The sequence below is a fragment of the Saimiri boliviensis genome, chromosome 3 (genome assembly GCF_048565385.1).
Source record: "Saimiri boliviensis isolate mSaiBol1 chromosome 3, mSaiBol1.pri, whole genome shotgun sequence".
In the NCBI taxonomy this organism is placed as follows: Eukaryota; Metazoa; Chordata; class Mammalia; order Primates; family Cebidae; genus Saimiri; species Saimiri boliviensis.
Genome location: NC_133451.1, coordinates 146,526,345 through 146,551,098, shown reverse-complemented (window position 1 = coordinate 146,551,098; position 24,754 = coordinate 146,526,345). Strand labels below are relative to the sequence as shown.

The following is a 24,754-nucleotide window of genomic DNA, read 5'->3' as shown; positions in this document are numbered from 1 at the left end:
TAACTAAGAATAGCTGTGTCAATATGCTTTAATAAAAGTTATGTGAATATGGCCTCTCTCTTTCTCTCTAAAAATACCTTGCTATACTGTATTCATCACAGGTAACAAACTGCAAAAAGCAAAATCACAAAAATGGGGGACTACTACATATACGTGTGTGTGTGTGTGTGTGTGTGTGTGTGTGTGTGCATAAATGGAAGAGTATAAATCAAAATATTAAGAACCAGGAAGGGATTGCTTATTTTTGTAGAACTGATCCACAATCCCTAATTATTCTGCAGAAACATTTATTTTTACACTTTATTTTGCACACTTTATTTTTGCAACAAGAGTAAATGTATATTTAATTTTATATTCATTTAATAAAGTTTTTTAAAACTGTACAAGAAATGCATATAAAGAAAAAATGTAAAGCTTAAAAACACAAAGATAATAGTTTAGAAGTAAATAAAAACAAAAAGTAAACAGCGATAAAGCTGTCACTGTCACAAAAGCAAAGTTATGAGTTCACAAATATGTATTTAACAATATTATACAGCCAATAAAACCAGTTTTTTCTGAATATTTTATTATGTTAACAAAATGCTACAGTATCAGGCTAAAAATAACCCACCAAACATTAATCTCAATATTTAGCTCTTGAAAATTAAAAATTTTAATGAGATTGGCCTTCTGTGTATATGTGTACGTGTGTATATGTGTGTGTGCTTCTCTTGCTGTTGAACACCTAATATTTGTTAATGTCCAGTTACATCACCAGCACTGGCTTTGGGAACAAATGGATAAAGACAAATGCAATCTATCAGCCTTTTAATTTGCTAACATTTCCTTAGAAAGGCTAATAATCCTTAATATTCATTTGCCCAATAGACAAACTATTCATGCGAATGGAAGATCAACAGAACCTGAAACTTTTTCCATCCTGTTCTGTCAGATTTCAATGGCTGCTGAAGCTCAGTTGCTGTAAATCACAAACAAAAGCATGCCTATATTTTTAAACATGGACTTTATCAATAAAATAAATCACTTAACATGACATGTATTTTTCAACATCTACCTTCCTTAGCCTGGATCAATCACTGTTGTCTGGCATTTGAAATAGTAAATTCTGGGGCAGTGCTGATCATACTGACAGCATAATAGGCCCAGAACCACAGTCAGATGGGGGCATCAGTAAACCTTATTCCCCACATAGTACGACAAGGGTTATCTCTCAGAATCAGTGTGTCTACTCAATTGTAGCTCTCCTTCTCAGGCCCTGCTGTATTTGTTCGGGCTTCGCATTTTAGATTTTTCTTGTTTTCTGATCTGTGCTCCAGCTTGTTTCCCTAGAATCTTGACCAGGCTGGTCATGACCTGGTATCTATATACTGGAGGCTGTTTCCACCATCCTGTACCTCTTGATGGCAGTAGAACATGGCTCCACAAAGTGCAGACCACCAACTTAGTAACTACAAAACACTGTATTGGCCTGTTTCAAGATGGTTGCAACCTGGACATTAGAGATGTAAAGAATCCAGGTTCTGGAGTCAAGCTACTGAGATCTAGTCTTATCTCAGATGCTTACAAATTGCATGAAGAAAAATGAGTCATTTAACTTCTCTAAGCCTGTGTCTACATCTCAGAGCAAATCTCTAGAAAGACTGCGGTCTCTCTGTCCAAGAAGGAGCCCTCGCAGTAGCTAATTGAATAGAAAGGATTGGGTATAAAAGTGCTAATCTGGAGCTAAGTTCTATGATGATGATTCAAGGATAAATCTTGGTCATATAAAAAGGTATAAGCCAAGTAAGAAGAGATTAAATTAGTAATCAAACTTCTCCCATCAAATAAAAATCTAGGACCTGATAGTTTCATTACTGAATTCTATCAAATATTTAAAGAAGACCTAATATAAATTCTTCCAAAATTTAAAGAAGGAATATTTTCAGATTCATCTTATGAGGCCAGCATTACCCTGCGTACAAAAAACAAAACTACAGGCCAATATCCCTGATGAACATAAATGCAAAAATCCTCAACAAACTAATATCAAACTGAATTGAACAGCATGATCAAGTGGGATTCGCCCCCAGGATGCAAGTATGGTATAACACACATAAGTCAATAAATGTGATATGTCACATTAACAGAATGCAGTACAAAAATACGTTCACTTCAATAGATGCAGAAAACTCACAGACGGTGACAGGGAAAAAGCAAGACTAACCTAATCTTAATGTAAATTTGCCTAAAATGCTGATCTAGTTCTTAAATTTTGCCCAGTGTGAAAAAATTTATTTCTAGGGCACTAGATGGGGAAAAGAATATAAATGTCGGTAAAATCACCAAAGTTTTGGGGAGTTACGGGCTTGTCATATGGAAAATCAGACGATCATTTTAACCACCTTTTCTCTTGAGCCGTATAAATCTACCTTAAGACCTGACGATCCACCAATCTTTCTAAAGTGCAGCAATAGCCATCAGCCATTTTGTCTCTCAAAGCCCGGAACGGATTATAGAATCACACACAACCTTTTTAGCACAACATCATATGACCCAATTTTCCTTTGCAGCCTTCATCCCTACCTATTCCTCCATCTACTTAGTGCTCCAATGAAATGGACTCTGAAACACATTGCGTATTTTCCTGCCTCCAGCCTTTTGCTCTTACACTTTTTTTTTTTTTCTTCCTCCTGGGAATCCTTCCCACTTAACAGACCTGTTGCAACTGGCTCCTTCAAGGCTCCTCTCAAACGCAATTTCATTAAATGGTGCTACAATACAATTCAGTGGATTTTGTGGGTGCAGAAACCAAGGGATGAAGTTGAAGTTGTCCCACTTATTACTGTTGCCAGTGACACTTGGGAAATCTGTGCATATCATCCTCGTAACTTTAGACTCAGTAGATTTAGAAGTCTTAGTTCCAAGATAGAAACACTTCCACCAGGGGGATAATGAAATTCCCATCAAACCTGTTAAAATTTTTAAGTTGTAATTTATATAAAGTAAAATTTATCATTTTAGTATGCAATTCGATTAGCTTTATCAAGTATATGTAATCAAATAACAACCACTAAATTAAGATATATAACAATTTTATCAACCCAGAAAATTACCTCATGCTCCTTTGAGGTCAGCTCCTCCTCTATCCTTGATGCCTTGCAACCACTGATATATTTTCTGTCCTACGGCTTTGTCTTTCCAGAATGGAATCACAAAACATGTAACTCTCTGAGTATGATTTCTATAATTTCCCATACTGTGTTATTAAATATGTCAGGAGTTCATTCCTTTTTATGGTAACTAGTATTCCACTGTTTGAAAGTACTACTTTTTTTTTCCATCAATTGAGCAGTTGAAACACATTTGCATAGTTGACATTTTGGGCCATATGAATAAAGATGCTGTAAACATTCATTTACAAGTGTTTCTGTACTTCTGTGTAAACATACGTTTTTATTTGTTTTGAGTGAATACGTAGGAGAGAGATTGATGGGTCATGTGGTAAGTGTAAGTTTACTTTACCAACTGTGTTTGAAAGTGGTTCTTGCATCTGCATTCACAGTAACAATGTTTAAGACTTCCAGCTATTCTAAATCCTTGCCAGTTCTTGGTAGGTACAGCAGGGTTTTCTTGGTGATGTTTGTTTGTTTTAGACATTAGTTGATTTAGTAGTATCCCCTTGTGGTTTAATTTGCTTTTCTCCCATGACTAATGACGTTGAGCATCTATTCATGTACTTATTTTCCATCTGTATATCTCCTTTGGCAAAGCATCTCTTTAAATATCTTGCTCTATATTCAGTTATTTTCTTTTCTTATTTAATTTTGAAAGTTATTTATCTATTCTAGACACAATTTCTATACCAGATACGTTTTGCAAATATTTTCTTCCCACCTTTTAATTCTCTTAATGTCTTTCAAGAAGCAGAATACTACAAATTTGATAGTCTAATTTATAATTTTTATGGATCTTGCTTTTAGTATCATAGCTAAGGAAATCTTTACATAATTAAAACGCACAAAGCCTTTTTCCATGTTTTCCTCTGGAAGTTTTATGGTTTAGATTTTGTATTTAGGTCTATAATTGTATATTATATGAGGTCTAAGTTGAAGTTCATTATTTTACAAATGGAAATCCAGTTTTTCCAGTATATTTTGTTAAAAACAAACAAACTTTTCTGCAATGAACTGTTTTTGCATCCTTGCCGCCATCACATAGCCATCCATGTATAAGCCTATTTCTGAAGTTCCCAATCTTTTCTAGCCATTTATATACCTGTCCTTTTCCTAGACCATACTCACTGAATTACTCTAGTTAATACAAAGTCTGAAAATCATACAGTATGAATTTTCTAACCTTGTTCATTTATAAAATATTGTGGCTACTCTAGTTCCTTTGACTTTCCAGATTTTAAAATCAACTTACCAATTTCTATTAAAAATCATTTTGCTATTGATTGAAATTGCATTGAATCTATTTTCAAAGTAGAGATAGTATAATTTATGAAGTTGGGAGAAAGTCCTATTATATATTAGCCTATGAATGTTTCTAATCACTGTGGGCTTTTCATGCCAATAAACCAGTAGACAAAAAAAATGTCACACTTCTTGTAATGTATACAGCCCTGATTGCCACAAGATTGGGGCAGAGAATAATACATTTGCAACCTGATGATCACTTGGGTATTTCTTTGTACTCCTCCCACCCAATGTTAATGGTCTCAAGTGTAGTAGTATACCCTGGCCTGAGAAGGGCATAGGAATCAGGGGCTCGGACCCATTAGGGATTTGGATCAGTCCACCAGGTAAGGCCTTGAAGTAGAGGCTCCAGCCTAGAGTGAGTGTAACCCAGAATGAGTAGAAGGTGAGGCACACCCTGAGTATCAGTTGCAGCCTCACATTTTGCTGCATGCACAGAACAGAAGTTAGTCAGACCAACTCTCCTCTTTTATGTTTCCCCAGGAAGAGAAACTAACCATAATCAAGAAAGAGCTATTCCTAGATGATTTCAATTACTATGCAAGTGAATCTGGGTGAACCCCTGATACAGCACCTAGATAACCCTGTCAGGCCCCGGGGAACTCATTGCTCCAGCTGCCAGCAGTGGTGGCTGCTAATAACTCATAGCTGCATCTTTCTCTTGGCACAACCTACATGGCAGATGGGAGCTGCCTCTATATTTCCACCCAGAAAAAGTCTGCATCCAATGATTAAGCCCTGTTCCTTCTCTGATCCCAGGACCAGTTTGAAGGGTTAGTCATTCCAGGGGCTTTCCAAGGCTCTCTCCATGGGTTGTCTGAGGCCTCTATTACAATAACTTTTCAGTTCAACTTCGCTCTCTGCCCACCTGCTTCTCCCATTTTCACACAGGATCATTTCCAAGAGTATTTTCCAGTAAACCTACTGAACATAAATCTGCTGAGAATCTGTTTCCTGGATCTTCTGTCCAAAGGTGTACCTGCAGGCATCCCACCTCCAGAGTTCCCCTCTGAGTAAGTCTGCGGTACAGTCTAGGCCTATGCAGCCTTAGCATTTCCCCAGCTATTTAAGATTTTCACTCCTGATCAAAAGCTATGAGAGTTTACATTGAGTTTGGTATTAAACTTGTGAAAATATATGCCACTTAAAGGTGTAGAGCATATGAGGAAAGAATCTTGTCATGTTGAGATGAATTAATGTTGACAATATAAATTTATCTTTTCAGAGAGATACAAACATGAAGGTAGACCATCATCACACTATTTATTAGAATACTATGATGATAGGCTGCACATTAAACCCACAGGCCTAATAACTGGCCATTAGAGATGTAATAAAAATTGAGTCAGTCCAGCAATGTCAACTACATCAGACATCTAGTCCTGCAACAAGCCTGGTTCCTGCCAGTTAACAAAACAAATTCTATTTCACTAAAATAAATATTTACTTCATGATACCTGATAATACTCGAATAGTAACAAATATTCAAGCTCCTCCTGTGAGGGGGTTTATTAGATGGTGCCCTACTCTGTTCCCATTAGACAACCAAGTGTGTGATCTTAGGAAAATCACTTTGCACCACTTGGCGTCATTTACTTATTTTAAAAAATTTAGATTTTGAATTAGGTGTCCCTTAGGTTTATTTTGGCTCTAAAAGACTGTGATTCCATGTATGATACACTGCTCCAGGAAAGAAGACTAATTAGAAGACAGATTTGGCACTCAACATAAGAAGATATAGAAAAGGTTAGTGAAAGAAAAACTGTATTATGAATCCATTCACAAGATAAATTTTTCATCTGTATTTTGAATTGGAAGAAATGCTAGAAAGACTGTCCTCAAATGGCTTCATTTTAAACATGAGTAGCTGATCTGAAGTTAGACCATCATTGGAGCATTTAGTAAGTTGAATGTCTTATCTACTCAACCATTTGTTGTAATGTTTTTTTTCTTTTTCCCTTTAGCTGTGCAATAAAGAATTAATTATATAAAACATTACTGAATCATTTTTGCAAGAGACACTTATTTATCTTCTCTAATTCTTAAAAAAAATCCTTTTCAGTAGTAAGACTGGGGAAATTGTTCTATTGTTCTAAGGTAAAAAGAAAAAGAAAGTTTAAGGAACCATCATTTCCTTACTAATAAAAACAGATCTCCGTTCATCTACTTCAACTTATTTTTAGCTCTCAAGATATCATTGACACAATTAGCTACCCAGACCCCTAGACCAGAAATTTCTCAGAAAGAAGTCATTACAACTTACAGAAAGTGCAGGAGGGCTTTTATCTGTTTTATATAGGTTTATATGTTATACACCTGTATATGACTTCTTTGAAGGAAAGGGTCTTGCTGCTTTGGCAAGTCAGGAAAACATCTATCTAGAACTCAAAAGCTTGGCAAGATACTTAGTACACTTTCTTCAAAGGAGGAATCCTAATGGAGATTAGTGCAGTCCCCTAAAATTTCTTGGAAATAGTGAGGGTACTTGTTTGCTCTCTGGTAAAGTCTTGCATGTATATTTACCTATTGTTAAGCAAATTATTTTATAATAGCTTATTTCCTTTTTAATGTTCAGTTTATACCACTTGAGTTTTTAAGTTATGTATAGGTAGATCGTGTTACTTCTGAATTTTGTTTTACAGTAGTAACGCAGGTATTCCAATGTAGTTGTTGTGCAGTAAGGTTGAGAAGTGCCAATTAAAATAGATATCATTACAGGGGTCCCATGTGGTTAGCATGCATTTAGCCACAGGCAGTCTGTTCTGTGGGACCATCAACACCTCAACCCCATACACAGGATTAAGATCTGTAAGGTGAAAAGTGGGCAAGCCCTTATCTAGCAGAGAGTACTCTCTATCAGAGAATTTTTCAGGTTATTTATATGAAATTCAGTGCTTACTTGGGAAATACTAATGATCACCCTCATTTACCAAGAGAGAAATGTCTTTCAGTCAGGCAAGTGAGAAATGACAGAGCTGTATACCCTTCAGTAGTACTTTCTGTGTCAAAACATTAAAAAAAAATTTAAAAAAGTTGTCGTATGGTATTATCTAGATATTAGAGATGTTAGCAATTAAATTTAGAAATAAATGGTAATTTTTGGTGAAGACCTGGCTTCTCTTCTCTCTATCTATTCCATTTTATTTTCAGCAATGGACAAGGTGGCTGTTTTTAGCTAGCTGTACCCTTCATCCACTTTGAGTTCTGATTTAGAGCTATAACATCACCGGGCATGAATCTAGTTACAAATCTTAGCCAGTGAATTCAAATTAGATTTGATTATTTTTAGACTAATTTTAAAATGGCATTTTAGCATAAAATATTAAAACTTTACATATTTATATTAATTTGAGTTTCTCATTTTGTGCCAGGAACCCCAGCCAAGAAATCAATAGGAAAGCAAATCAAAATATTTCTTAGCTACACTGCATTCCAAAATTACCTACACCATGCCAAATCCTATCGCCCACTCTTACCTATCATATCCCCCAAGGGAAGCACTTCAGCTAACATGATCATTTGTTTTAACTTTGCTTCCAAATTAAAAAGGCATTTACTTCTCCCTTGAAAATATCCATTGCTAAACAACCTGAATCTTTGTTTATAGCTGGCTATTGGTCTCTTAAATAACCATGAAAAATAAAAAGATGGAAAATTCTAGAATCAAAGGCTTCTACTTGACATGAAATCATTTTCAGCAAGTACATATTTTAAGTCTCTTTAACAAATTACATGTGTGCTATTTAGAAGTCGAGGTCACTTCTTTAAAAAGCACCTTTCGTGCTAATTATTTTTACTAGAGATGTGTTGGTTCACCAAAGACAGTTCTACAATTAGGCTGCCAATACTAAAAATGTCCTCTCCACCAAGTGCCTTCCTATTTCTGTCTCCCAAGCATCTCATTTTGGCTTTGAACTTAGGACTAGGTTCTTGAACCACCAGGACAAACTAGAGCTGATTAGGTGGTCTTGGTTCACTTTCCATGGCTATCACAGAGATGGGCTTACAAATACCCACAACACTCAAACACCCATGACATAAAAGTAAGCCAGATACTTTTTGCCGACATTCATGAAAGTCAGAAAATGCAAACACTATTTCCCCTTTAATAAACTCTCTTGAGGAAACCCCTTCTCAGGAGCCAAGAATAGTTCTGTCAAGACCCATTTATATGAATAGGCTGCTGGGGTGGTTTAGTTTTCATTCAAGTCTATATGTAAAGTAAGTAACTATATTATGTCAGGTTACATGCACAAAATCCCACTTTCCTGTAGTTTTACTCAGTATATAATATACTTTCTAATTGACTGTAATTATATGGCCCTTTAAACAGTCTCAGACACATATTTCCGTTAGCATCCTTTTTTGAAACTCTTTACAGTATTTTAATAAGCCATGGAACTGAAGTCAATGTTGTTTCCTAGCACAGCCATTATAGGCCTATGATCACGTAGTGAAAAGAAGCATCCTGTTCAGAGCAAGTGATTCCACTTAACCTGGAGATGCCGGGACTTAAGGTCTTAAATACGGAAGAGCCCACTGTACCAAACTAGACTTCACAAAATTCTAAATACAATTCAATAGTGAAATACAAGGCCTAAAAGATCCGGTGTTTAAAGCTTAAGATGAAAGAATGTATTTAAAAGTTGCATAAATTTTGGCATTAAAGAAAACATCTGGACAACTGGGGTTGGAGAGAGAGAGCACACACACGGGCCAAGAAAGAAGATGGAGGGAGAGCGAGTGGGGAAGGAAGAAAGAGAAAGAAAAAGAAAAAACAAAAGGTTTTTCAAGGTGGTGGATTTTTCAAGGTAGTGGATGCCTGCAAATGTCAAAGAAATGAAGGTTGCTAGTGATGAGTGAGAACAAATAACAATCATGGGAATGTTAATAGTAGAAAAGTAAGGCAGGTGGCTTGTCCTAATGTTCTAATAATCTGCCTTGAAATTTCTTAAAATTCAACATAAACAAATTGTATCTTATGGCATCTTAATGCTCCACATGCATTCAATCTTAATAAATATGGCTGGCAGATATTGCTGTCCATGCTTTACAATATTTCATTATGTATACTTATCTTAAATCCATGCAGAAACAATTCAAAAGTGTGATCTTAAAGTGCAATTTTTTTCTGTTCAATGTGCAAATTTAATCTTAATGTACACCTTTGGGATGTTGTGTATCCTTCATTGTTCTAGTGCTCTGTGAGTGTCTTATCCTTGAAGCAGTATCTGTAGGAAAATTATTTCATCTGCTTCTGACACTTGACAATGAATGTTCTAATGATGTGGAAAAATGATTTTACCAGAAGTTAATTTATTCTATCAATTTCCACAATTTCTCTAGTTTTTTTTTTTTTTTTAACACCTTTTCCCCCCAGAGAGAATATTTAATGTGATTACTTGGCAAGAATCTTAATCACTCACTCTCTCTTTTTCTCTTCTCCCTTTCAGTTATAAAACAATACTTATTCAATCAAACCTTGAACACATATTATAAAAGAAATGACTTTTCTGTAAAAATCTGAAGTGTTATCCTATCTTTTTTTGAAGATTGTCATTCATGTCAATCAAAAAGCTCTGAAAAAGAAGTGATATTTCTATAACATATTGCAAATACAATAATATCCTTAGAAGAAATTAAATTACATCACTGGTAAAATAATTATTATATTATGTTTTTCAATAAAATAGCATTACTAATTCACCAATAACATTTTATACCTAAAATTGTGTCAGTTTCATGCAAAGGCTATAATAATTATATTTTGGCAGGAAAGATTTTCTCTGTTTCATCAGAGTAGAAAATATTCTCTCAGAATATTAATGTGTGAAGTTAAAAATGTCCTCCCTCCAGGGACTCTGATCATGGGACTCTGAGAGAAAGACAATGAATTGATATTTGGGATTTTATCCTCAAAAAGAAGAGTATTCTGTTTTAGAAATTTGATGTTATGAAAAATACTTAATATAAAGTACCTTTGGAATCTATAAGATATCAATTAGTAGGTATAAAAACACTACTTTAGCTTTTGGAACAGTAAAGGAGAATATTATAGAGTAAACTCATTGCAGTAATTATATACTCTGTATATGCGCATACACATATGTATGTGCTGAATGGGCAGTCTCAAAAAGATATGTCTCTCAGGATTTGAGATAGATGATTTTCTAGGTAAGTAAAGGTTAGCTCAGTCAAAGCTTTTCTTATTCATTTTTTGCTTCTTTAGTCATATTGCCCATGAACTAAGTCTCCGTTAAGACAGTGCATGCATATGAGATGCACAAGCAACCCCCTGTAATGAAATGTTGTTGCCTTGAAATAAAAGAATATCTTTTCTCAGTGTGCTTGTTTGTAATTTCTGTGGCAGAAGAGGAGGAATACTAGTTGCTTTATAAAAGCTTCTGTAAGGTACTGAGAACACAAAACAGGCTGAGTACTAGAGAGAGTGAAAGGACTTTCCCCGTCAGGCAATGGGAGGACACTGGTGTACGAAATGAGCACGGCCATTTGAACAGAACACCAGACAGGTTTCCATGTGGAGGGAAACAGATGCAGCACAGAGTATCTGGCATTAGTGGCTTCCAAGGGCTATCAGAGAAACACACTGTAGAAGAGAAAAATACTATCACTTGGAAGCTAGAGGACTAGTTTCATTGCCAAGAGTTGGTAGTCATGGAGTTGTCTCGCATGAAACTGGTAAAGTTTCTCACACAGGTTTCTTAAATTTCTAAATAGGTTTCATGTGAGACAACCTCATGACTACCAGCTCTTGGGAGTGAATCCAGACAACAACTTTATGTCCAGTTATTATAAACCTATATTTTACTCTTTAGGCTGGAAAGACCTGAGAATATATGAATCACATGTATAAACAAGCCAGTAAATCTTAATACAATCTACTAAATACCACAAAAGGTATAAGTATAAGGTGATTTTTAAAAAAGAAAAAAGGAAGACCAAAATCATTCTGTGCTTGGGAAAGGGAGAGAAATTTAGGAAACTTCACAGACTAATTGGTGTTTGAGTTGAGCCAGGAGAACCGAGTATATATTTATCAGACAGTCCCAGGAGGTATGGATATCCCAGGCAAACACACGAAGGCAAAGGAGAACATGGTATGTTCTAGGACTATCTGTTATTTGGGGAGGCTAAAGTGTAGTGGATATATGGAGATGAAAAGACAAGAAGTAAGTCTGGAAAGCTGTAACTTGGATTTGTTAATTTGTTCATTGCAAAACTCCTCCGATTTGTATGCAATAATAAAACTTTGTTTAGAATTTTTGTGATCATCATGTTTGCAAGTGATACAGTTGCTGCCAGCCAACAAGGTTGCCCAGTATATAGGTTTGCCAAGATTTTTAGTGGGTTTTATGAAACAATACAAAATGAGACATTCTTAGAATGCAATATGGGCCTTCCTGAATAGCGCTCCCAAAAGGGATTGCGTGGATATGATCCCTTTGTGGAGACCCAATATAGGAAAGCCAAAAAGACTCATAGAATTTGTCCAAGAGCACATGCTTGGTTATTTGCAGAACTATGATTATGAGAATATTCTCAGACTGGAGATCAGTCTAAGTTAATGATATGAAGGAAGTCTTCTATAAAAATTTCTCCTCTCTCCCTCAGACCCCCTCCTACTTAGGCAAAAGGACTCCACTATCAATAATTCCCAAATAGCTCAACAGCCATAAAACTAAGAAAGGTCTGAGAATTTTGGAGGGTGACAGAAATGTAATTTAATAATGTAAAATAAAAAAGCCAATAACTTAATTATAATTTAGTACATGCCATTAATATTTTACTACATTTTTCCTGAGTATTCAGAGATATTATTTTTGAAAAGGTATCCTTGATATTTAGCCACAGACATGTCAGATTAAAATGAAGAGCTGAGATACATTTAATTAAATGTCTTGGTGACATTATTCTTATATAAGAAAAACAGACACATTATTAATTAGTTGGCAAAATTATAATTGGACAAAATTGGTGTAAGACTACAAAAAAATTACCCAGAGTGATAATCCAAACCTCAAAAGGTCAGTTTGAACACTGCATGCTGGTTATATATTAATAAAAGGGAATAAATCAAAGAACATATGTGTGACTTTGAACATTTCTAAAATTCAATATATTTTAAACTGCTGCCAAAAAGTAGATATTTATTTTCTCTGACATTATACCCTGATTCAGACTTAAGTACATCCTCAATAATTCTGAAAGGCATAACAGTCAGTGATATATCAAAGGAACACTGCAGCTTCAGACACGCTTCTTCCCAATTTTACAAGCCACAGCAATATTACTTAATAAGCAGAAGCTGACTTCTGCCAACAGAGTCCTATACTTGCCTGACACAGGCAAATATATAGTACTTTACAAGAAGAACATTTGAATATTTACTATTTTATAGATCCTCCTTGACTGGAGAGAGGAGAAAAAAAGCCAACTGCGCTTTAGAATAATCCTTCATTGGGGAGGCATTTTTAGTGAGTAATATTTCAAAGACTATTCAGTGGTGAAAAAAGTGTTGTATAAACAATAAATATTTTAGTGACTTCTATGGTACAAATTTCACGGTATAGTTTATTTAATAGGGTCTGCTTTCATTCTGCTGAAATTCTACTATCTTCAGTCATTTTAAAAATACAAGTGGTCAAGAGTTTCACTACTAAACAAAGGCCTTACCTTTCCAAAGCAATTATATTTGGTCTAAAATTAAATAGGTTTCAGCCAGTCATGTTGGCTTATGCCTGTAATCTCAGCACTTTGGGAGACTTAGGCAGGAAAATAACCTGAGCCAGAGAGGTCAAGGCTGCAGTGAGCTGTGATCCCACTACTGCCTTCAAGCCTAGGTGACAGAGTTAGATCCTATCAAAATATATATAATAAATAGCTTCCTATGTGCACATTCTTTTCATAACATTTTAAAAATATGTATCAAGACAACTGACTTAAATAGGTAAATCTATAAAAATTATACGTGGCTATATAAATATCAAAAGAGTGGTTAAATGAAGTACATGAGCTATAAATAAGTATATGATTTAGAAAACTAGAGTAGACAGGCACTGTGGCTCACAGCTGTAATTCCAGTACTTTGGGAGACAAGGCAGGTGGATCATGAGGTCAAGGGATTGAGACCATCCTGGTCAACATGGTGAAACTCAATCTCTACTAAAATAAAAAAAAAAAATTAGCTGGGTGTGATGGTGCACACTTGTAGTCCCAGCTATTCAGGAGACTGAGGCAGGAGAATTGCTTGAACCCTGGAGGCATAGATTGTGGTGAGCCAAGATCGCGCCATTGCACTCCAGCCTAGGCAACAAGAATGAAACTCTGTCTCAAAAAAAGAAAAAAAAAACCTGAAAACTAGAGTTTTGACATTTACAACAAACTACAAGTCATAGGTTAACAAAGCCCAGAAGACTCATTTTCAATTTTGAGTATGCCAAAATCCCTACAGCTTGTTGACCAGACTTTCCAGATGAACCAGGTTGGAATTGGACTGCGAAGGCTTCAAATACTCTAGGACTGTGTTTTCTACTCCCTACGTGACCCATGAGAATTTGTGAAATTATCTAGAATGCAAAGTGCTAGATCAATACAGACTGAGAGCCAAGTCTCCAATAACAAAAAGTGAAAGTTAATACAAGTTTAAGCAGGGAATAACAAAGCCAGAAACTCAACTGTAGGTTAAGAATCCTTAGTAGGGAGAAATGCTGATTCTAATAACCTTTGCTGCCAATTCAAATAAGCAATATATGGTGACATGTTGAATCAAAGCCAAAAGGAAAAGCCCAAGTTCAGAGCCAGGCCAAGAGTCTAGCTGGCTCTGCGTGTGCTGCCCTGACAATTGGTGGCCAGGAATCCTAATGAAGCCTGGGGTACAGATGAGGTCAAAGCACCGAAGAGCCATTGAGTAATGAAACAAAGTACCAGGACAATAACCACATCATATCATTTTAACACAAAAGAAAGATCAAGGATTTCAAAATATTTGTACACCTTTGACATTTTCTATTAATCATTTGGAACTTGACTATCACTACAAAGTTTCATCCTCAAATACTGTAGAGCTTCTATAGTGCAAAATGCATTTCACTGATCAAATAACATACATGAAAACAGTTTTATTTCTCAGTTATATTCTTGCTTATTCCTGGATTTCATGTGCTACTTATAATTTGAAAAATAACCTTTGTTAAGAGAAAGTAACTCCTAGAGAAAGATGATTCTGTGCCTCCTTTACCTCCACTCTAGAGATTAGAAATCAGGCATCCAAATCATGAAAAAATGAAGACAGAAATGTCAGTTTCACTGGAGAGAGGGGATAGAGACCAAGACTTATGCTTAGGAATAAAACAGATTTGTGCTGAGGTATTCTTTTTGGTATATGGGAAACAGTGATAACTTCAGGAGAAAAAAAATTGTGGGGATTCTTGAGAAAACTGGAAAGAAACAAAAAATTTCTTTGTTTCTAGTAAGATGGGGGGCTTTTATTGAAAGCTATGTGGGTGCTAAGACCTACTAAGAAAAAGCACCGAACTAAAGAGCATATGAAATTGATCCACTGACAAGGAATCAGGAATGTGCTCCAAAGCAGAGAAATGGGAAAATTATACCCCAGGACTCACAAACTTAGAAAGGTTTTTGATTATTTTACTTATTAATTTTCAACACATTCCAAAAGTGTTTCACAGAGCTTTTAAAAATAACTCCAAAACCAAACCCTAAGATTGAGCAATGAGAAAATTTTCAAAAAGGCAAAAATAACTGTGGGTAACTAAATAAGGGTCTGGTTAGGATTTGCACAAAGAAATGCAAAACACAATCTCTTATAGAATTGTTGAGCTGGGAAACAAACTTGGCTTTAAACTTTCTAGGATTCAAAGCAAAAAGGATGGAGGAATAGTGAGGCTACTAATGTTTGTTTGTTTGTTTGTTTGTTTGTTTGTTTGTTTTTCTTTCTCAATTATCCTTCCTCAGGGGGGAAAAAAAATCCTTGAAGGTAAAACAGAAGCCTTGGGCTAGCTCAGATAGCCCAGATCCTGTGAGTTGTGAGGGTTCCACAGGGCAAAGCTGGGCAGGGAGATGATAGAAAGAGCAAGTAAGTGGGAGGCATGGAGAGCTTCAATCGCCAGGAATAGAAGACACAGCCCTGGTGACTATGAATGATACAGTTGACATTTGCTGAGACACTCTAAGCAGGGTGGATGTTGTAAAACTCTCGCACCATATGCCTACCCGACATCCAAACTTTCCATCCCTGTCAGGTTCTGGCATCACCTAAGCTGCCAGGATGATACTACACAATCTCTGCCTTGTCCCCAGTACCGTCTCTGGTGTGTTTCTCTCTTCATTTAGTTCCTTCTACCCTGTCCTATGAAACCCTTGTTCCGCTATCACTCGATTAAACTTCACTCTGCATGTTTTTGCCTTGAAAGAAACACAAATCTCACCTGAAAACACTATCCTCCCTACTCATTCACTCATGACCCACAGTCTCTAGATACCAAAGACACACTCAGCCTTCCCCTGAAGGTGCCTGCCCCTTCTCTACTATCTTTTTTAAAAAATCTAATACTATTACAATTATTTTAGTTTTGTCTTCATAACATTTTCCAGACTCACTTCATCACCAGAGTCAACTACATAATAAATATGAAGTCATCCTCTTTAATCGCTAACTGAAGACCATTTCCTTGTCTATTTTCACACATAAAGAAAATTCGGGTTCTCTGTGAGTACTGGAAGGAGAGCAAACTTTCAACAGAAAACACCGCAGGACTGTGTACAGTTCCCTCAAATACATCATGAGTGATGATTGGTGCCTTCACCATTCTGCACACGTTATTTGCTTATTCTGAAATTCCTTCCCATAATACTTTTATCTGGAAAACATTTATCTTAAAAGACCCAACCACAAGTCCCCTCATATCCTTTCCTTTTTCCTATATGCCCTGAAGCCTTTTTGAAATAACATTTGCAAAAATTATAACCGAGAAAATTGTGAGGGTGAGAGGGATCTGATGTAACTGACACCATCTTGCTTCTAACCTCCAAGCTGTCCTTGTTCATTCCTGGACGTAGGCTGAACTAACTTTGGAAGGAGCTTTGAAAGAAAGATGGTAACAGCCCTCGCACAAAACAAGCCCCCTTCCTGCCTGGGATTAGACTGCGTTTGCAGGACTAACAAATTCAACATAATATTAGAAATAATGGTTTAGGAGTCATGCAGCTGGAGGCTTCAAGATTCTGACCCTCCCTAAATTGTTCCTGGGGATCCCATCACTGTTGTAAAATCTTATATCAGTGCTTGAAATATTTTGGAGGCTCTGCACTCAATGGATCAGCTGGTATGACCCAGGTGGATAAACTGGCTTATCTGGTCTCACCCAGGAACTGAATCAGTACAAGAGGACAGCTTTTGACTCCTTATGATTTCATCTCTGACCCGACCAATAGCACTCCCCTCTTTCTACCCACCAAATTATCCCTAAAAACCCCTATCCCTGAGTTTTCAGAGAGGCTGATATGAGTAATAATAAAATTCTGGTCTTCCATATAGCCGGCTAAACTCTTTCTCTATTGTAATTCGCCTCTCTTAACAAATCAACTCTGTCTAGGCAGCAGGCAAGGAGAACCCACTGGGTGTTACATTCTCAGGAGGCTAATGATCCACCTTCACATCCCTGCTGCACTTTGTATCTCCACTACCAAGAAAATAGTCTCTCTCACCAATTAATTTACACTTTTGTTTGGCATGGACTAGCACCCAGGACCACATGAAGGTCTCAGCGCATTGGCAAACAGCAAATATCTGTGAAGTAAAAGACGTTTTTTGAAATTGCAATCTGTTATTTTCAACTAGTGATTTAAACAAGCAGTGCTAAATTGTCCATAACCGTTTTTGTTAAGTTTGAACCAAGAAGTTATGAATTTTTTAACAGAGTTTCCTAAAATTTGTTTTGGAGTCATTTTGAAATAGAAAGCCCCCAAATATTTGAAGAGTTACTGGTATTTTTCTATCTAGCTAAATTAATTCTGCAGATTTGTAATATGAAACTTCTTAACCTAAATCAATGGTATAAAGTGACCCATAATATACGTCTCTCTATAAAGCATTAAAATATCTCACACAATTGTTAGAGATAAGCATTCGTGATTAAGCAAATTCTGCTGTACATAAACACACGTTTATGTTCAGCTATTTTTTTTAAATGAGATTTTTTTTTTTTTTTTTTTTTTTTTTTTTTTTTTTTTTTTTGAGACGGAGTTTCGCTCTTGTTACCCAGGCTGGAGTGCAATGGCGCGATCTCGGCTCACCGCAACCTCTGCCTCCTGGGTTCAGGCAATTCTCCTGCCTTAGCTTCCTGAGTAGCTGGGTTTACAGGCACAAGCCACCATGCCCAGCTGATTTTTTAAATTTTTAGTAGAGACGGGGTTTCACCATGTTGACCAGGATGGTCTCGATCTCTTGACCTTGTGATCCACCTGCCTCGGCCTCCCAAAGTGCTGGGATTACAGGCTTGAGCCACCGTGCCCGGCTTAAATGAGATTTATTTTCCTCTTTTCCTATAAAACTAAGTTCTTCACTAAGTACCAAGTTCTGGTTTCGTGCAATTTAAAAAGTCAAACAGACTTTCTTTATCTTGGAAAATAGATAGATGGCAACTACTATCTGCATAACAAAATTAAGTGACACATATATTTAATAATCTTTTCCATGATTCACTGTCCTGTATATTGCTTTTGAGTTTTATGAAGCAACTGAATGACATGATTAGCTATATTTTACCAAAAAGAAGTATATTCATCATTAGCACCATGACTTCAAGTCAGGATCTGATTGTTAGCATTCTCTTTTTTTGTTGTTATTGAGGCGGAGTCTCGCTCTGTTGCCCAGGCTGGAGAGGAGTGGCACAATCTCGGCTCACTGCAACCTCTGCCTCCAGGTTCAAGCGATTTTCCTGCCTCAACCTCCTGAGTAGCTGAGATTACATGCACGTACCACCACACCCAGCTGATTTTTGTATTTTTAGTAGGCACGGAGTTTCATCATGTTGGTCAGGCTGGTCCTTATCATCCTTTTAAGATACAATATGGCATATTTTATTGATCTGTGAATATATAACTCAGGTGTGTTGCAAAGTACGAAGACACTGGCTGACAGCTTGAGCTAACAAGGTGCTGTGCAGGTAGATAAAGGAGCACAGCCCGGAGAAAATGTTTTAAAGGTAATGTTTGTTCTTTTGGACTAGGGAAGCTCTTCACTGCATAAAACAAATCATACTAGAAGATACAGTGAGAAAAAGACATATGAGGACAGATAACATATTTTTACAGAAATGTAAAAGACTTTTAATTTCTACTTTCCATTTTCCACCCTCTCCGGTGGTTTTATTTGCTGCCTCCTTGATTCAGCATCGCTCCCCACAGGAGCCCTGGCTGCCTTCAAAATTTTCTTCACTTAAAAAGACTAGGTTGGGACTTACTGTGCTCTTGATTTAGTGTCAATTTAACATTGAAACAATTTTGAAAGAAACCCGGTCTCCCCTGCAGAGAACTGCTGGAGAACTGGCAAAAAGAACCGGAGAAGAAATTGTAAATGGTTGCCTCCTACTCCTCCAAGAGAACCTCCCCTGGTGCCTTCAACTTCATTAGACTTTTTAAATGGCTCCCAATACCCACTTTTCTATCCCAGTGAATACTAAAATCAACCTTTTTTTCTGCAGCACAGCAAGGATTCAGAAATAAGTCCTGAGGACCCCAGCACCTTCTTCCTCACCCATCTCCAGAAACAGAAAACCGCAGAGTCCAGGACCTTGTTCCTCAAAACTATTTTTAGAAATGCATACCCAGGAGCTGATTATAGAAGGCAACTATCTCTTTTTCACACTATTTCAAGTTCTGAATATAATACTGAGTACCCATAAAATATATGATCCAGCCTGTGATGACCAGTTGACCTGCAGAACTTGACAGCACTAAGAACTCCGTGGGAACCATTGGTTTAAATCCATTCCCACGAGACCATGAAGCTCTAAGCACATCTGAGCCCCCCATGGTGTCTCTTTTCCTTCTCATCTCAGCATTCTCTTTAGTTGCAACTATCACCATGTTTTCTATCAAACTCTAAAAGCCCAGTGAAAAACTCAAAGGAAAATAATAGCCCCTTTTACACTGAGACTTGAATGTGATGTTGAAACATTTTGAAAAAAAAAAAAAAAAGAAAAAAGTCAAAAACAGTGGGTCCAAAATGCCTACAAGGGCAAAGATTTTTCTTGTTGTTGTTAAATTTTTGCTTATCAGAACCCACGCAGTCCTAGACCTATGTTTGAAAAACAGATGCTACTAGAAAAATAAATTCTATAAATTAAAAAAAAAAAAAGCTTTTGAGTTTTTTCAAAAAAATAAAAAAAAAAAAATTATTCATTCCCTGATGAATAATGTCCTCCTCAGCTTGGTCAAATAATGATGAACGTTTATACAAACCAAACAAGGGAAAGAAAACCATTGAATAAAATGTACCCTGTGTATTGCAAGTATTAATAAAACGCAGCCTACTTCTCCATCAACAACCCAGATTTAGCAAGAACACAAACTCAGAACCCTGGTTACCTGACTCAGAAAAACCTCCATTTACTCTCTCTCTGATTACTGAGTAAACTCTTCTATTTCCTGGGATAGCACAGGAAATAGAGAGTATGACATGGCTCCTTCTCAACTATCAACTTTCTAAACCACTGACCTCGGATTGCAAGGCTCTTTCTGTTCCTTCCTCCTGCTAAGGAGCTATATAAAAACTCTGCATCAAAAAACGTAGGAGGACAAGCGAAAGGCTTGAGTTCCACCTCTGACTCTGCCACTGATCATGGTCAGCCAGGTTCTTCACTTTTCTGGGTCTTGTCTCCTCTGAAAGGAGGAGGATAAATAAAAGAAACTAAGATACTCCCCTCACAATTTAAAATCAAAGAATTACAGAATGTTCCCAAATCAGAATCATACGGGGTCTTCACAGGGAAAAGAAACCCTATGGAAGATAATTTCTCTGTCCCGCTAAAGACTGTTTTTTCCCAGGAGCCGCAGATGACATAAATCAGATTAAGTTATCATGCAGGGGCTAAGGGGACCCGTCCTCTTTGCCCTCTGAGGTTTCACTGAAAAGTCAACTGATAAAATGCAAATTAATTAGGGGTGAAGCTCCTTGTGCTCCTTCACTCACCTGCCTTATTGTTACTCTAAATAGATTACCAAAACAAAAAATACTGGAGCAGAAATATTGATGATAAAAAATACAAAATATTAACAGGAAATATCCTTTCCACATTTAATAATTCTCTACCTTCTATTTGTCAACAAAATTTACAGTTACCCTAAAATTTTTTCAGATTAAATATATCGAATTGGGCCATGTGGGGTGGCTCCTGCCTGTAACTCTAGTACTTTAGGTGGCCTAGGCGGGAGGATCTCTTGAGCCCCGGAGGTCCAGGTTAGCCTGGGCAACAAAGTGAGACCCCCAGCTCCAAAAACAAAATAAAATTATAAAACATTAACAAAATAAAAAATAAAGTTATCAAATTGGCTTTTGTCGGGGCTCAGAGACTAACCCCAGAAAATAGGGTATTTTGACATGCTGAACTGAAGAAGCTTCAAGGTCCTTCTGGCCTTCCCTCCCTCACAACTGTCTCTCCCAAAGAAGCTGGAGTTACCTGCCTAAGATCCAGACCTGCCCAGGAGAACAACAGGTTTTCTTTCTCTCCCTAATATTTTAAGATTCACTGTAGAAAAGATGACCAAGAAGTGATCACACATGAACAGACCTTTTTATGAGTATAATGACTGTATCTAAGGATCATTTAAATTTCAAAGAAAACTATTTACAATTTCTGTTCACCAATTCAATCATTTATTCTCCCTAGTGATTATTTATTGCCCTCAATAGGATTCCTCTTCCCCCTCCTCCCAAAATCTGTTTTACCAATATATAAACTCTCATTCTTTCTGTAATCTCAAGATAATACATAAATTTCTCTCTTTTTTTTTTTTTTTTTTTTTTTTTGAGACAGGAGTATCACTCTGTCGCCACGCACCAGGCTGGAGTGCAGTGGCGCAATCTCGGCTCACTGCAACCTTCACCTCCCGGGTTCAAGCAATTCTCCTGCCTCAGCCTCCCGAGTAGCTGGGACTACAGGCATGCACCACCATGTCCAGCTAATTTTGTATTTTAGTAGAGACGGGGTTTCACCACATTGGCCAGGATGGTCTTGATCTCTTGACCTCGTGATCCACCCTCCTTGGCCTCCCAAAGTGCTGGGATTACAGGTATGAGCCACAGCGCCTGACCCAATAATACATCAGTTTCTATAACTCACTAGAAGTTGGGTCTTCATTCTGAAAGCTCTCATGTAGAGAATTACTAAATGTGGAAAGGATATTTCCTATTAAATAAATAAATTTCTATTCCTTTTCTATGAATCAATCTGCTGATGGTCAGTGATCTTTTAGCAACCTTTTAGGGGACCAAAAGCCTATGGCCCTTTATCAGATCATTCTTTCATTGCTACAAAGAAATATCTGAGACTGGGTAACTTAAATAAAGGAGATTCAATTGGCTTATGATTCTGCAGGCATTACAGAACGCATGGTGCTAGGATCTGCTCAGCTCCTAAGGAGGTCTCAGGAAGCTTACAATCACAGCAGAAGGTGAAAGCAGAGCAAGCACATCACATGTGAAAGCAGAAGTGTCAGGAGGCCTGTGAACCAGAGCAACTCCATCTTAAATAGGAGCTGGGAACAATGAGGCTGAAACCTACTGGGCTGCTTTCCTTTATGGTTATGGCATTTTAAGTCACAGGATGAAAGAGGAGTTCAGCACAAAATACAGGTAATAGAGACCTTGCTGATAAAACAGGTTGCAATAAAGGTGCCAGCCAAACCCCACCAAAAACGAATTGGTGATGAGAGTGACCTCTGGTCATCCTCATTGCTACACTCCCACCAGCTCTATGACAGTTTACAAATGCCATGGCAATGTGAGGAAGTTACCCTATATGATCTAAAAAGGGGAGGCATGAATAATCCACCCCTTGTTTAGTTTATCTTCAAGAAATAACCATAAAAATGGGCAACCAGCAGCCCTCAGGATTGCTCTGTCTATGGAGTAGCCGTTCTTTTATTCCTTTCTTAATGAACTTGCTTTCACTTTGTCCTGTGGACTCTCCCTGAATTCATTCTTGCGTGAGATCCAAGATCTCAACCCGATATCTCTTGGGGTCTGGATCAGGATCCCTTTCCCGTAACAGAAGCAAGCAAAAGAACATCGTGGGGGAGATGCCAGACTGCTTTAACCAACCAGAATCTCATTTAAACTCAGAGTCAGTGTTCACTTACCACCAAGGAGATGGCCCCAGCCATTCATGAGGACCCTACCCCCATGTTCCAAACACCTCCCACCAGGCACCAGCTCCAATACTGAGGACTGCATTTAAACATGAGATTTGGCCAGAACAACCATCCGAACTATAGCATGCTGTTATAGCTAGTTAGGCATGAGCAGAGGAGGACAGGGCTCTCTTTCCACTAGGAGTATCAAATGATGATTTGACAATTATCATACTGTCTCTCTAAAAATGATAATTCAGCAGCCCATCCAGGGGGCCAGGAAAGGCCATTTCCTGATGATCCACAGCTATTAACATTAAGTCTTGATTGAATACAGATGCCAGAAGAAAAAAGAAAAAAACTATCTGGGCATGCACACTAAGGACAGAATGGCCAAGTAAATAGAACCTTCTGGGTACAGAAAAAGGAAGAAAGCCTCAGACAGGCATGTGTACACCTTCCAAAACGCACTGCACATGCTCAGTTCCCAAGGGTAGGAAAGGCACTGCATGTGCAGAAAGCCTACCCTAAGGGAAGAATCACGGGAAAGAGGCCAGCCTGTAAAGTCCTAGGATCAAGGTTAAAACCTTGTTTTTTTTTTCCCTCTTTGACCTTCATGTGCTCATTTGCATATATTTGCATATCTTCGAAGTTGTGTTTTTTTTTTTTTTTTTTTTTTTTTTACCTGTTCTAAAGCCTTTTTAATAAACTGCCACTCCTGCCCTGGAACTTGCCTCGGTCTCCTTTTGTTTTATGCCCCTCAGTCAAATTCTTTCTTCTGAGGACGAAGGGACTGAAGTTGCTACAAACCCGCATGGGTACGCCGCTGGTAACTCGGAGCTCTTCCACCAGTAATAGTTCTGCTCCTGCCCCCACCAACCCCAATCTCATGTCCTTCTCAAATTGCAAACTAGTTACGCCTCCCCAATGGTCCCTCAAAGTCCTAACTCATCCAGCATTAAGTCCAAAGTCCCAAGTCCAAGTATAAAGTCTCATCTGAGACAAGGCAAGTCTCTTCCACCTGTGAGCAGAATCTCAAGGCTGCTTTTCTCTCTCGGAAGCTACAGTGCAGAGAAACCAGGAACCTGCTTTATGGGCAAAGGGGTAAGAATTTCTTACCCGAATGCCGCTACCCTCCCCTGCCCCTCACCCCTCCCCACCCACCCCTCACCCCTGACCTCCCACCCCAGCTTCTGGCCTTTCTCTCTCTGAGCACTCTGGTGAGTACACAGTAAAAATCTCATTTGTTTCCTCTGCAAGACTGATTAATGGGAAAAAAGGATTTGTGTGACAGGTCTTGAGCTGTAGTGACGCTGGTATACTTTTGGTACTTTGTGTTATGAATATTCATACTTTATGAATATTCATCTTTATCTGTTTGATTGTCATAAAAAAGGGTATTATAGTGTAGAACTCGGGCCTAGGACCCCTATACATCTGCTGTTTGAGCTACAGACTAGTCAGTTTAATGGTTGAGTCGACCAGGGTCTGTTAAAACAAACTTTACTGGGGTCCTTGAAATAAAAACCAGATGAGGCTTCCCTCTTGCCTATGTCCTTGAGAGCCTGGCTTTGTGACTAAGTGGGGAACTTTCAGTCTCTGCCATCCAGAGAATATAAATTTTCAGGTTCAGCTCAGGTGGCTGTCTGAAAGGATGAGGTGTCTGAGACACATAATATTTTAAACAGCAGACTCTTCATTCCAAAAGTGTCAAGCTCTTAGGAGAGTTCTGTATTAAAAGATCCCTTTCAGACTGGGCTTTTGTCTTTTGTTATCTTGTCTATTTCTTAGATAAATTTGTAGGGATTATGGCAATTACCTCTTCTATACCCTCTTCAGGAATACCTCTTGCTAATATGGTGAAAACCTGGAAAATTAACACCTGGGCTTTACATAAAAAG

The 24,754-nt window shown here is 37.6% G+C and overlaps 1 protein-coding gene across 6 annotated transcripts in view; it reads right to left on the bottom strand.

Moving 5' to 3' along the window:
• Positions 1–24,754, bottom strand: part of INPP4B (inositol polyphosphate-4-phosphatase type II B) — an 871,737-nt gene that overhangs the window by 670,379 nt on the left and 176,604 nt on the right. The gene's annotated exons all lie outside the window — the stretch shown is intronic.